This window comes from Ictalurus furcatus, chromosome 25 (genome assembly GCF_023375685.1).
Source record: "Ictalurus furcatus strain D&B chromosome 25, Billie_1.0, whole genome shotgun sequence".
Taxonomy (NCBI): domain Eukaryota; kingdom Metazoa; phylum Chordata; class Actinopteri; order Siluriformes; family Ictaluridae; genus Ictalurus; species Ictalurus furcatus.
The window spans coordinates 8,890,216-8,904,151 of NC_071279.1; positions in this window are offsets into that span (position 1 = coordinate 8,890,216).

Here is a 13,936-nt window from a genome sequence, read left to right on the forward strand (position 1 = left end):
CTTGTGCCCCGAGTTCCTTGGGATAGGCTTCAGGTTCCATGCGACCCTGTGTAGGATAAGTGGTATGGAAAATGGATAGATGGATGAAGCCACCTCTGGAGAGAATAACAGCACCGAGGCACTTGTAATGTCTAAATAGTTGCTCTTGGAGATGCTCTCGGTCCACTTCTTCATTTTAAACTCCTTTATATTTTCAAATTTGCACATTGCCCTTACATACAGCCCCCTCCAAAAGTATTGGGACAGCAAGGCCAGTTCAACTGTTTTGCTAAACACTGATGACATTTGGGTTTGACATCAAAAGATGAATGAGATGAAAGATCAGAATTTCAGCTTTCATTTCCTGGTATTTAAATCTAGATGTGTTAACCCTCCTATTATGTTGGGAAAAAAGTTACATCCATTATGTTATGGGTCAAAATGACTTCCACAGTTTAAATACACACAAATAGCAAAGAAGAGCTTAAAACAGTAAACCTTTATTATGGCTTGTCTCGGATAAGCCATAGGAATAAATATTTGCATATAAGTTCATGACCTTTGAAAGTCAAAATATTTCAAAGAGAAAAAGAGGGATTATGCAGTATTTCAGATATCTCAAATGTGGAAATGGGTCAAATTGACCCATAACATAATAGGAGGGTTAAACAACTTAGAACATGACACCTTTTGTTTGAACCCACCCATTATTCAAGTAATCAAAAATGGAACATGTGACTGACGGTGTTTCTTGTTGCCCAGATGTGCCCTGTTATATTGATTGTTTAAATAATTAATATGCCTGAATGTCTACGCTTGGTTTGAGCCCTGGGTTTCACCTGTGAAGACTGCATTTGTTGTTAAAAAGGATAAACCGGCATGAAGACCAGAGAGCTGTTTATGGGATAAAAACAAGCAATTTTGAAGTTGAGAAAAGAGGGGAAATGTATCTGTGAAGGCTGCATTTGTAAGTAAAAACAATAAATCAACATGAACACCAGAAAGCTGTCCATGAGAGAAAAGCGAGACATTCTAAAGCTGAGAAAAGAGGGAAAATCGAACAGAGCAATTGCACAAGCATTGGGCACAGCAAATAAAACAATTTGGAATATCATGAACAATAAAGAAACCACTGGTGTTCTAACAACCAGACATCTAATATAGAAAATATCTATGAAGTGTAATCAATACGTGTAACTAACATTTGGATATGCTAATAAAGTGTAATTAATATGTATGACGAACATTTAGAATGATAACTTCAGCATAATCGAATAATTAATATTAGCATAACAAGCATAATCTATATGTATTATCAATATTTAGAAGCATAATCTAAATCCATAGAACAATGTTTGATCAAGTTATATTCTACGTGTGTATTGAGTTAGATTAATTCTGTGTCTTACTGAACAATAATTGTTTTTCTGTACCAGCCTGAATCATCCTCCACAGAAGCAAATAACTTTGAGGCCAGATACCAATTAAGGAGTTAGAATAAGGCCTTAGGAAGTGAGATAGGTTTCAGCTAAGGTGTTATGAAGCGTAGACGGAGACAAGCGCGGGCGAGCAGAGGAATGACAAGAGGAAGAATCCAGAACGAGAATCGAGTCGGGCCAGGACAGGTAAGCTGTGTATCAGGGACGTAGGCAAAAGCGTAGTGAGAGACGAGTCTGAAGTCGAGCACTAGGGAAAACACTTCTAAGGATATCGGCTTGGTAAACAACCAGAGACGAGGCTGCTGAGCGGTTACTTCGCAAGCGGCTCATGCTAGGGAGGCCCTTATATAACGTTAGGTGTTTGCAGGTGTTTGTAATTAGAACTCCGGCGAACTCGAGCGCGGGTATGACTGGGAAGTGTAGTCCTCCTCCGCCACGTCCCTGGGTGGCACTACACTTTGTGAGCTGCCGCGCCGAGTTCGCCGTGTTGTAACATAAGGACAACAGACAGAAACAGTCAGAAGCTCATTGAGGCATAAGAAGGGTGTTACGAAACAGGATTCAAAACAGGAAGTAAGTGCAGGAGTAAGGTCTTTATTTACACTTAAGGCAGGAAACACTCGTTGAATTAAGGCATAAATACTCGTTTAACTAAAGCATGAACACTTGTTTAACTAAGGCATGAAGACTCATTTAACTAAGGCATGAACACTAGTGTAAATAAGGCATGGACACTCGTTTAGCTAAGGCATGTACACTCGTTTAGCTAAGGCATGGACACTCATTTAACTATGGCAGGAACACTCATTTAGCAAGTGCATGAACACTCATTTAACTATGGTAGGAACACTCATTTAGCAAGAGCATGAACACTCATTTAACTATGGCATAAACACCCATTTAATTGTGGCATGAACACTCTTCTAACTATGGCATGAACACTCTTCTAACTATGGCATGGACACTCTTCTAACTATAGCATGGACTCTCTTTTAACTAGAGCATGAAACTAGGAACAGGAAACTGGACAGAGCATGGACACATTACCACCTGGCACCATTTATACATTCTGTCTTTCCTTTAATCCGTCATTACTCTACGGTATTATTCTCTAATACCGCCCGATGTGCGTGGCAACACGAGGGGTTTAAATAATCAGTCACAATTACCTTAATGGCTGACAGCTGGCAACACTTCAAAACACACCCTCGCACCTCCACCAATAACTGAACCGGGTGGGGACAGAACAGGAACTAAAACAAGTGCACATGTCCATTGTAAACACAGTCTTCTCCTCCATGCGCACTTCAGGCATGTGCTCTCCAGCCGCTCGTGCACGTCATCGCCACAGCGCCCTCTGCTGGCGAGATCGTGACAAAGGGAGTGTTGGTCATGGTCAAGACTGTCTGAGTGAAACCTTTTTGTAAAAAAGGAAACCTTGTCCTCATAAAACCTTTTCAAAAAAAACAACTAACTGCGCATGCTCCACAAATTTAAGATAACATATAGACATGAATATTTAATTGTGGCAAAGAAGATTGGTCTGTTTTTAATGAGGGAAAGGCAACCCCCCCCCCCCCACGATGAGTACAATGTTAAGAAAGGTATAAAAAGGGCTGTGTGTGTTTGCATAATTTAGACTTTCTGCAGATTGTCTCACATAATTGTTTCAATAAATTTTATTTACTTTTTGACATCTACTAACTCTCTGTCTCTGAAATTTTTTGACTTAAGCTGGAAAGATTATTTGCCACGACAGTAACAGGTCAGTCATGGAAAACAGCAGCAGTTGAAACATTGTTCAAACTGTGAAGAAAAGCCCCAAAACAACAGTAATTGTGACAGGAGTCTCTTACTGTAGCTCTGATCCACTTGACAGTAAGGCTACTTTCACTTCATCTGGAAGATTCTCTTTTTTCTCAGTATACTCCCTGTGATTAAAGTCATTTGACATTGCAACTTCCCATTAGATGTTCCTCATTTCAGTCTATTTGAAAGTGACCGAAAACGTCTTTTTAAATTGTTGTTAAAGGGATAAATTTAGAATTTTGAAATAATTTACACACTTCAAGTACTTTGATGTTTAAAGCCTTTTAATTGCAAGAATAAACAGGAATAATTATATTTTGTAATTACCTTGTGAAATCACCAATAATAAGTTCTCAGGATCTACCATTTGAAGAAGACTTTGAGAGCAGAAATATAGAAGCCATACCACAAGATGCAAACCACTCATCAGCAGTAACAATCAGAAGGCAAGATTGTAATTCACTAAAAATACAGAGATGAGCCACAAAACTTCTGGAACCAAGATTAACCTCTGCCAAAATGATGGAAATGCCAAAGTGTAGAGAAAGAAACTATCTGTTCATGATCTAAAACATACAAGTTCATCTGTGAAACGTGGTGGAGGTAGTGTCATGGCTTGGGCTTGCATGGCTGGTTCTGGAACAGGCTCACTAATCCTTATTGATGATGTAACTCATGTAACTGATGTAACTTTTTTAATACAAGTAATGTTTTGTGAAGTAAACAGGACTCAAAGGACTTGTTTCTATCTTTTTCTAACCTTAACTTGCTGATATTAAACAGCTGGGCTTTCATGATTTCAGTCATGTTCATCTGCTGGGTTTTAAGAAATTCCTCCATGGAGTTCTTATAACTGCCAAAAGCAAATAGATTTCAGTAACACTTTCTATGAAGCCTATGCTTATAATGAATTATAGCCCCATTCATAATTATTTATAAGTAAGTATTACTGCTCTATAAACACATTTATAACGACACCTAAAGACCTATACTACTGTCAGATAATTAATCAACACCTTCTGACGAACCAGAATCCATAGTTCAAGAGTGCTGTTGTATAAATGAACTGAAAAACACCTTTAGGTCTGATTCTAGAGCCATATTCAGCCATATTTTATATTCTAAAAATGTTGAGCGCAAAAGTATGCACACCCTTGGATCACCATGATGGCAATCTTTTGCACTCAACCATAAGACATAAAATTAAAACAAATCAATACAACAACAAACAAAAGATAACGATGTGTGGTATTGTTTTTAAAAAGGTATACAAATGTATATTAATTAAAACTATACCTTTAAATTAACATTGCATACAGTATAGCACTGTTGAATTCTGGATTCTGATTGGTCAGAAGGTGTTGATTAATTGTCAGCAGCTCTGATATTCATGCAGCTACAAATCACAGGTTTGTATTAATGCACTCATGCGTATGCGTTAAAGTTTCTATAGCAATAGCTCATTCACAGGGACTTGAACAGCGAACACATCACATTAAATTAAACATGTGCAATTGATTATAAGTTTTCTGTGAGGAGTTTTATGGAAGGAGTCTCCAGTGTCTGTGCTTTGTAACAGTCAGAGGTAAAGGTGTAACTTTTAGAGGTTTGCAGTTTCTCTGTAAAAACACAAGCTGTGACAGAGAGAAAAGAAAAAAGAGAGGAAAGACTGTTTATAGCTGTTATAACATGAGAACAGCTATGCACTTCCACAACATTAAATAAAAATGTATGACGTGTCATTCTTTAATAAATAAAACTGTAATTGATGGAAAATTGCTGTGGTATAAGAGGAATAAAACACTTTCTATAACTTATTGGAAAATGATCAGTTTCAGGGTAGTAACAGTAACTCCGCTTCATCAAACCACCCCGTCACTGATTATTTTCCTATAACAGCAAAAAGTGTTTTACACACTGATTAAGGCTACGGCAATAATACTCAGCTATCCTCACTTTAATAACTCAAACTGTCCCACTTAATTAGTTTGCTCTGGTCTGTAAATAGTTTTGTAAATATTGTATATAAACTTGGGGAAAGTAAGGAGTTGATGCCATTTCTGTTACCCACTTTTGGTCTTTGTTTTGGGATAGGTAGTTAGGGAAGGTACTTGTATTCTTCTTTTCTTTTGTTTAGGTAAATAATGGTTGAATTCTGTAGTGACTTGTTTGTTATTTTGGCCTGATCAACTTCTGAATCCATTCCCTATTTATGTTTGATTATTGGAATCTTGGTTATATCATTAAAAACCACAAAATATCTCCCTGCTTCCACTCTTCTCCTTTCATGTTCCACCCTTTTCCCATAGATGGGGCATAACACTGCTCCAGTATAATTCCCTCTGCTCTAGTTGACGTGCCCTAAATAACCACACCTGCAGTACAATCCTTACCCTCACTTACTCTGCTTCTGTCAAAACCTGCCATATCACAAAATCCCTAATGTTAATCAGACTGTCAGTCCGGTCAGTGAAATTCACTGCAATGCTAAAGAGTTGAAATGCATGTTTCTAGATTGGCTGCTGCCCTTACTGGTCTACATGAATCATAAGTAGCTAAAACAACATTTCAGATGTAGGTGTACTGCAAATGTAAAAGATGAATTGACAGTTTCTAACAGCAAGCTGAGGGTTAAGAAAAACAGGAGATTCCTGAGAAAAGCATAACACTAATGCATTCTGCAGAAGCACAGGGGAAGGAAAGAGTCAGTAGCTCGTCATGACTAGCTAGATAGTATTAGCACCTCACCTTCGTTGCAAGCAGCAATGTTAAAACTGTTGGTGTTGGCATCAGCAACAGTCTCTATAGCATTCAAGGTATTGATCATTGTTTGAGTAATATTAGGCATAGCACTCGAATCTTCACTAACATCTATTCGTTTTAAACAGGTCAAAATTGTTAGTACATCAGCCAGTGCTGCTATTTTACTCATTTCTTTCTCTTTTTATTCTTCCTTTTAGCCATGCTACTTTCCTACTTCCACTCTGTTTTCAAATTATCCAGGCATCACACAAATTTATCCTTAGCTAACAAGCAGATGCCTAGATGTAGATCTGTGTTGTCTGATTGGTCTACAAGTCATCAACAGAAAAATGAAAACAAATAAGAGAGTGTGTTTGTCTGAATTAAATATACATGACTTATGTGTATTGGTTTAAAAATCATAAATTGTTCATTTGATAACTTTGACCTTTCGTTTTCAAATTTGGAGAAAAAACAGGCTACATCTTAAGGCCCCTTGGACTTAGAGGTTATGGTTAACTCATCCATGGATAAAAAAAAAAAACTGTTTTTAGTACTAGAGTCAGACTCTGGCATATCATTATATCCTCTTCACTCCTATTTCACTCCTCCTAACAAGGGTGGTGTTTTAACACCCGGATAGCTTCTTGGGAACCTGCACACACAGGCCAAGTCCTTACCACAAAGTCAGTAACTGAATGACAGTAGTTGCCAATAATAGGAAGTCTGTGCCGCCGTTAGCTGGGCATCACCACATGCACATTTTCAGATTCTATAAAATTAACATGTCCCATCCCAGTGGCATAAGAGTGGTGGCCATATCCGAGAAGGATCAGAGGACAGATAGTCATTATTAGAGTAATTTATAGACAAATAAGGTCACAGTTTGTGTGTGGTTGTGCACACAAAGCTATCCAGCTATTAAAATCCCTGGAGGCTATCTGGCAACAGTTGTGGCAACAGTTTGGGTAAGGCCTACATATGGGTGTAAATATGTGAATGCTAATATGTTAAAACCCTACAAAACCCTGTTGAAATTCCAGTGAAAATATGCTAAAAAGAAACATGTGGTTGCTGAAATATAATGCAGTTTCCAGTTATTGGGGGGGGCAGCAGAGATAATTATTTGGATGATGAAACCTTAATTGGCAGAAGACTTACATTTTTAAAATCCCACTGAGTATTTTTTTTTTTTTTTTTGTCCACATTCTACTTTAGCAGTTTGTTTTGTAAAATTTTATCTGGCAAAATATCAGTGGTCTTCAACTGCTTAACTTCATTATGCCTGTTCCTTGCATGTTCTATAGAAGCAGCTTCAGGACCAGTTTGTTCATTAATTCCTATAAAACTGAAGCCATAATGAGTCTGAATGATTTTCCTATCAAGGGAAAAATACAAAAAGGTGTAAAGTATGGATAAAATGAACACATAATTCAGCTAATGCACCGCAAAAAAGTATCTCAGCAAGTGAAGGTATCTTAAGTTGAGGAAAAATTATCTACCCATAGGATGAGACAATTTCCAGCTTGAAATAAGTAAAGATATCTAGAAATAAGATGAATAATTAAAATTACGGCAGTGCTTGAAAGTTTGTGAGCCCTTTATAATTTTCTTCATTTCTGCATAAATATGATCTAAAACATCATCAGATTTTCACACAAGTCCTAAAAGAAGACAAAGAAACCAAATCAAACAAATGAGACAAAAATATAATACTTGGTCATTTATTTATTGAGGAAAATGATCCAATATGTGAACCTTTGCTTTCAGTATCTGGTGTGACCCCCGTGTGCAGCAATAACTGCAGCTAAATATTTCTGGTAACTGTTGATCAGTCCTGCATATTGGCTTGGAGGAATTTTTAGCTCATTCCTCAGTACAGAATTGTCTTGCTACATTAGCCACTTTCTTTTGAGATTCAGTTCATGGACAAATTCCAGTATTCTTCTGACTTGTTAGCAAACCGCAGCAGTGTTCTTTTTGGAGAGCAGTGGTTTTCTCCTTGCAACCCTGCCATGCAAACCATTATTGTTCAGTGTTCTCCTGATGGTGGACTGATGAACATTAACATTAGCCAAGGTGGCCTTTAGTTGCTTAGAGAGGCCTTTAGTTGCTTAGAAGTTACCCTGGGTTCCTTTGTGACCTCAAGGACTAAAAATTTGATGATGTTTTAAGTCATATTTATGCAGATATATAGAAAATTCTAAGGGGTTCAAAAATTTCAAGCACCACTGAATATTTGTTTATATAATAATAGAGATTAATAGTTAAATTTGCCTATATGTGCCCATTCCATGGGCATTATCATGGAGTTGGTCCCCCCTTTGCTGTTACAACAGCCGCCGCTGCACCTCCATTAGATTTGGGAACTTAGCGGTTCAAAATTGTACTCATTCAGCCACAAATGTATTAATGAGGTTGGGTACTGATGAAGTGAGGAGGTGAGGTGCCCAGTTGGAGTTCCAAATTATTCCAAAAGTATTCAGTAGAGTTGAGGTCAGGGCTCGGGCCACTCAAGTTCTTCCACATCAACCTTGGCAAACCATGCTTTTATTAACCTTGCTTTGTGCACAGGGGCAATGGCATGCTGGAACAGGTTTGTGACCTTTAGGTCCAGTGAAGGAAAATCTATAAAGACATTCTATACAATTGTGTTCTTCCAACTCACAGTTTGAGGAGACAAGGATGCAAGGAAGGAAACTACGATGTAGACATTGTAAGTTAGCCAGTCAGTTGTCCAGATATGTATAAAGAAAACTTCAGAAACAGATCCCAGCTTTCTATAGTTTTAGATAATTGGGTTGTTGCACTAAATATGCTATGCATCATGTATTCTGCAGATATTTTAATTTTAAGGACTTACAATATATAGCTCATAACATTTTCATGAACCACAGTATGGTGTAGTGTGGCTTATATTTTCCATCATGCTCTTAGTTCAAACTTTTGTTTATGCTCCTGCTCTGCCTCTGTGACTGACTCAGCTATCTGTTCTATCTCAGCCTCTAGTCTTATATTGGCATCTGGTCCTGCAGACACTAGAGATATGTAACAGGACTAAGATGCCATGGCACCCATAGGATCCATAAAAAGGGCAGGAACAATCATTGTATACTTTCATGCAACATGCAAGTGGGAATGGACGGTCAGATATAAAGTTTGAACTTCTATGGATGTAATTGAGCAAGTTACTGCGGGAGTTGGATTTTTAAAAAGTTTTGTTCCCATCTCTAGCAGAAACCAATGCTCTATTCAGCATCTTTAACTGTTACTGATCCTGCATTTCTGCCTCAGTCATTTACTTTTCCAGTCTCAGGCTTATTTCCTGGTTTTGATTGAGCATACATGAAAAGAGCCATATCTCCTTACAGTTCTTGCCTGGTTTTCCACTGAAGCGAAGCAGGGTTGAGGCTGACAAGTACCTAGATGGGTGACCTCCTGGAGAAAACTAAAGTTGCTGTTGGAAGTGGTATTAGTGGGGGGCTCATCCGGTATATAGCAGGGGGGGCTCATCCTGTGGTCTGTGTGGATCCTAATGCCCCAGTATCATGACGGGGAGACTATAATAAAAAAATAATAAATATATATATATATATATATATATATATATATATATATAATAAAAAAAATAATAAAAACAGCTCAGTCGTTAAACCGAGGTCCTTACTCCCTGTAGTCATCACAAATCCCCTAATGCAAAGCCATGGTTGTGCATCTATTATTTCCTTTATTTCCTTGAAACCTCCTCCAGGGTTTTCCCAAGTGTTGAGATTTCCAGGGTTTTCCTAAGAGTTTCCTTGGCTTCAGTAACACATTCTGGTGTGCCTGTTCATTATGTATTCCTATGCTGTTTCTGTTGTAGGACTTACTTATCTCTGCCCATCATACAAGTGGGTTGGGTTGTAAACAAGAAGTAATAACAGATGACAGGATGTTTTATTGTTTGTTCAAATAAATTACTGGGAAACGCTGATGAGAAGGATGCAGTAATCAGTGGCATATCATCTGAGGAAAACATTACAAAACTGCTGGGCAAGGCACTATAAAAGCCTAGTTATATAAACTACAAGTTACTTTACAAAAAACGAAATAAAAATAAAACAGTTCCTAAATAAAATATCGTGTTTAGATGCTCTTGTTTTAGGGAGAACTTCCTTTCTTGCTGGAAACAAGAAACTGATTAAGCTGATTTCAGAGGGCTGGTATGAAGATATGAAATTCTTAAGCCTTGTTCTGTATACCATATTTTCTGTGCCTATTTTTTTTTTAAAAACCTCTTGGCTTTCCACTTTCAAATCATCTTATCACATCATATCATTCATCATCCTATCAGCCCTCTGTAATCAGCTTGATCTGTTTTTCGTTTCCAGCATTACCAGTCTGTTTTTCCAGGATTTTAGTTATTCTAATGCAGTTTTATATCTATTCTAGTGCAGTTTCAATGAGCCTGTGCTCATGACAGCCTCAGATTTCTGTTCTTGGCTGACAGGAATGGAACCCAATGTGGTTCTTTTGCTGTTGTAGCACATCAACCTCAAGGTTCGATGTTTTGTGCATGCTGAGATGCTTTTTTGCTCTCTAAGACTGATTTCATGAGTTACAATATCCTTCCTGGCTGCTCGAACTAATCTGGCCATTTTCCTCTGACCTCTCTAATCAACAAGGTGTTTCCACCCACAGAAATTCTGCTGACTCAGTGTTTTTTTGTTTTTCACATCATTCTATGTCAACTCTAAAGACTGTTGTGTGTGAAATTCCCAGGAGATCAGCAGTTTCTGAAATACTCAAGCCAGCCCATCTGACACCAAAATCCATGCCACAATCAAAGTCACAGAGATCAATTTTTTTTATTCTGATGTTTGATGTGAACACTAACTGAAGCTCTTGACCTGTATCTACATATTGTTTTTGTATTGCATTGCTGTCACATGGTTGGCTGATTAGATAACATGAATGTGCAAATGTACAGGTGTTCCTCATCTCAGTTCGTAATATATATTAAAGCCAAATAGATTTGTGCATGTTCTTGTGAATTGGCTCTGTGAGTGACCAGATTAATCTTGTTTGTTCCTACTGATATTAAACTGTAGAGTATGCAGGAAGGTAAGGAACAATTCTGAAGCCCTGGTATGGGGCTTTCCCACAACATTGAATAAAAACAGGTTGATAAAATTCACATTATACCAAGAATTTATTGACTGATCAAAATCACACATGCTAGATCTGGCAATAGATTTGGCACTATAGCATCCAAAAAAGCGAGAAATGCAGAATTATCCATACTATTATTATACACAAAAAAGACATTAGTGCACAAGCAAGACAAAGAACAGAAATACATCATCAACTAAATCATTCACATTTAGTTTGTGTGCATTCACACATGTGCAAAAAAATTGTCAGTATCATTTAGCAAATCTCAATATTGTATTACAAATCTCCCCAGTCCTTGAACTGCATACAAGTGATGGATAAAAAGATTGCTTTTTTTTTTTTTCTCAGGCTGGGTGTGGTTGTGTGTGGATGCTGAAGAGTGGTCCTTCACCGATATGCCGAGTTGGTGTGTGATGCTGCAGATGCCGAGTCGGTGTGTGATGCAACAGATGCTGAGTCGGTGTGTGATGCAGCAGATGCCGGGTCGGTGTGTGATGCTGCAGATGCAGAGTCAGTATGTGATGCGGCAGATGCTGAGTCAGAGTGTGATGCTGCAGATGCTGAGTCGGTGTGTGATACAGCAGATGCCGAGTCGGTATATGTGATGCAGCAGATGCCGAGTCGGTGTGTGATGCTGCAGATGCAGAGTCAGTGTGTGATGCAGCAGATGCCGAGTGGGTGTGTGATGCAGCAGATGCCGAGTCGGTGTGTGATGCAGCAGGTGCCAAGTCAGTGTGTGATGCAGATGCTGAGTCAGAGTGTGATGCAGCAGATGCCGAGTCGGTGTGTGATGCTGCAGATGCCGAGTCAGTGTGTGATGCAGATGCTGAGTCAGAGTGTGATGCTGCAGATGCTGAGTCGGTGTGTGATACAGCAGATGCCCAGTTGGTGTGTGATGCTGCAGATGCAGAGTCAGTGTGTGATACTGCAGATGCCGAGTCGGTGTGTGATGCAGCAGATGCCAGGTCGGTGTATGATGCTGCAGATGCTGAGTCAGTATTTGATGCAGCACATCTGTTTGTGGTCAGCACGGAAAGATTCCTTGGCCTACTGTGTTTATCTATCCTGTGTTTATCTATTATGTTTATCTATACTGTAACTATTTCAAGTCCAATCATTTAACTTAAATGTAGTTTAGTGTAACAAATATCAATGTTAGTAAGGTACTGGTGAATTGATTTGTATATCTTTGTTTGTATTTTGATTCGATTGCTGAAGAGAGTGATGGTAAAATATTAATTCTTTCTGAAGTTCCCATGTGACTAAGCTGATCGTTAAAATAACGCAATTAATCTGATTTCATGTACATACATTGTAAATCAAAGCATTCCGGTTAATCGTCTGAACTGTGTTCCCAAACCTTTCCAGGGCAAGGCCCCCCAAATGGCATTAACATTTGACCGAGGCCCCCCTTTTGCAAGATGTCTTTAAAACACATTAAAAATACAGACTTCTGAATATATACCCTTTTGTTATTATTAATAATTACATCTGACATCTTTACATTACATTATATTAGGAATTGATTGTGTGTGTGTGTGGTTGTCTGAGAGTGAGAATTTATTTTTCACACCAAATTGTTGAGACCCCCGGGCGCCCCCTGGCGGCCCCCAAGAGGGCCGCGTCCCCCACTTTGAAAACCACTGTATTAAGCTATCTAATGTCATGTCACCACAAACTAGAGACTCCATTTCCCAGAAAGCACCGCAAACTACAAACATAGACACAGCACCTTCTCCTAAGAACTAATCACACACACCTGTTCCCAATCACACCACAATATATAAGAAACTACTCATGCACAATGTCTTTGTGAAGTATGCGCTCAGATTATATTTTCTCTGTTGTTTACCAAGCCTTGAGCTCACGGTGTTATTGTTTTGTGCTTTGCCTTGTCTACTTCATGCCCGTTTGCCGATCGCCTGATCTTTGCCTGTCTTTCTTTATGCCTTTACCTAAGTAATGAATTATTTACCCCTGATTGGACGACATATCTGTCAATCAAGATATACAGGCAGTCCAGCAGGCTGCGCCAGTGAAACTCAATTCGTTTGTGCATGTGTTAATGTTTTGTCCGTACTTTTCTGTACATGGTTTCGCTATGGACAAAAATGGTTTAAAGTAAACACAGAAGTCCACTAATATACAAGAAACAAAGTTGTTTACTTTTTCTTCCTTCCTGTATGTCTTGTTTGACAGATGTGTCGTCCAATCAGGAGTAAGTAATCTGTTTACAAAATATACCTACCTTTTTCCTGTTTTGTCTGAGTTGTTAATGGGTTCTCGGATTTGTCATTGTGTTTATAATTTTTGTTTTTCATATTTGTGTGTTTGTGGGGGGTTTTTTTTGTCTTTGTTTTTGTCACCGTAGTATCAGCCTCCATTATATGATGGTTAATATCGTTGAAGAATGTTATGTGTCAAAACAGACACGAAGAACTAGATGGAAAAATGTTTAAGCTTTTATTTGCAATTCATTTACATAATTTTTTTTTCTGTTTAAAGGTTTTTCACCTTTTCTTTTTTTTCCTCAACCTATATCACCTTTCATCATAATTGATGTAATAAAAGAAGAGTGGAATCCAGTTAAGGCCTCCATTGATGATGTCCCCTCCCTTTCAAGCGAGGAAATTGTGCACCAAAAGAAAAAGCTTGACAGTCACTGGTACAGATTCTTTCCTAATCTCTTTCATCACAGTCTATTTTCTCAACCATGTTTGTTGATGGTTATAACAAGAAACAGTCAGGTCCATAAATGTTTGGACAGTGATGTGATTTTTGCCTCTGTACACCACCACAATGGATTTGAAATG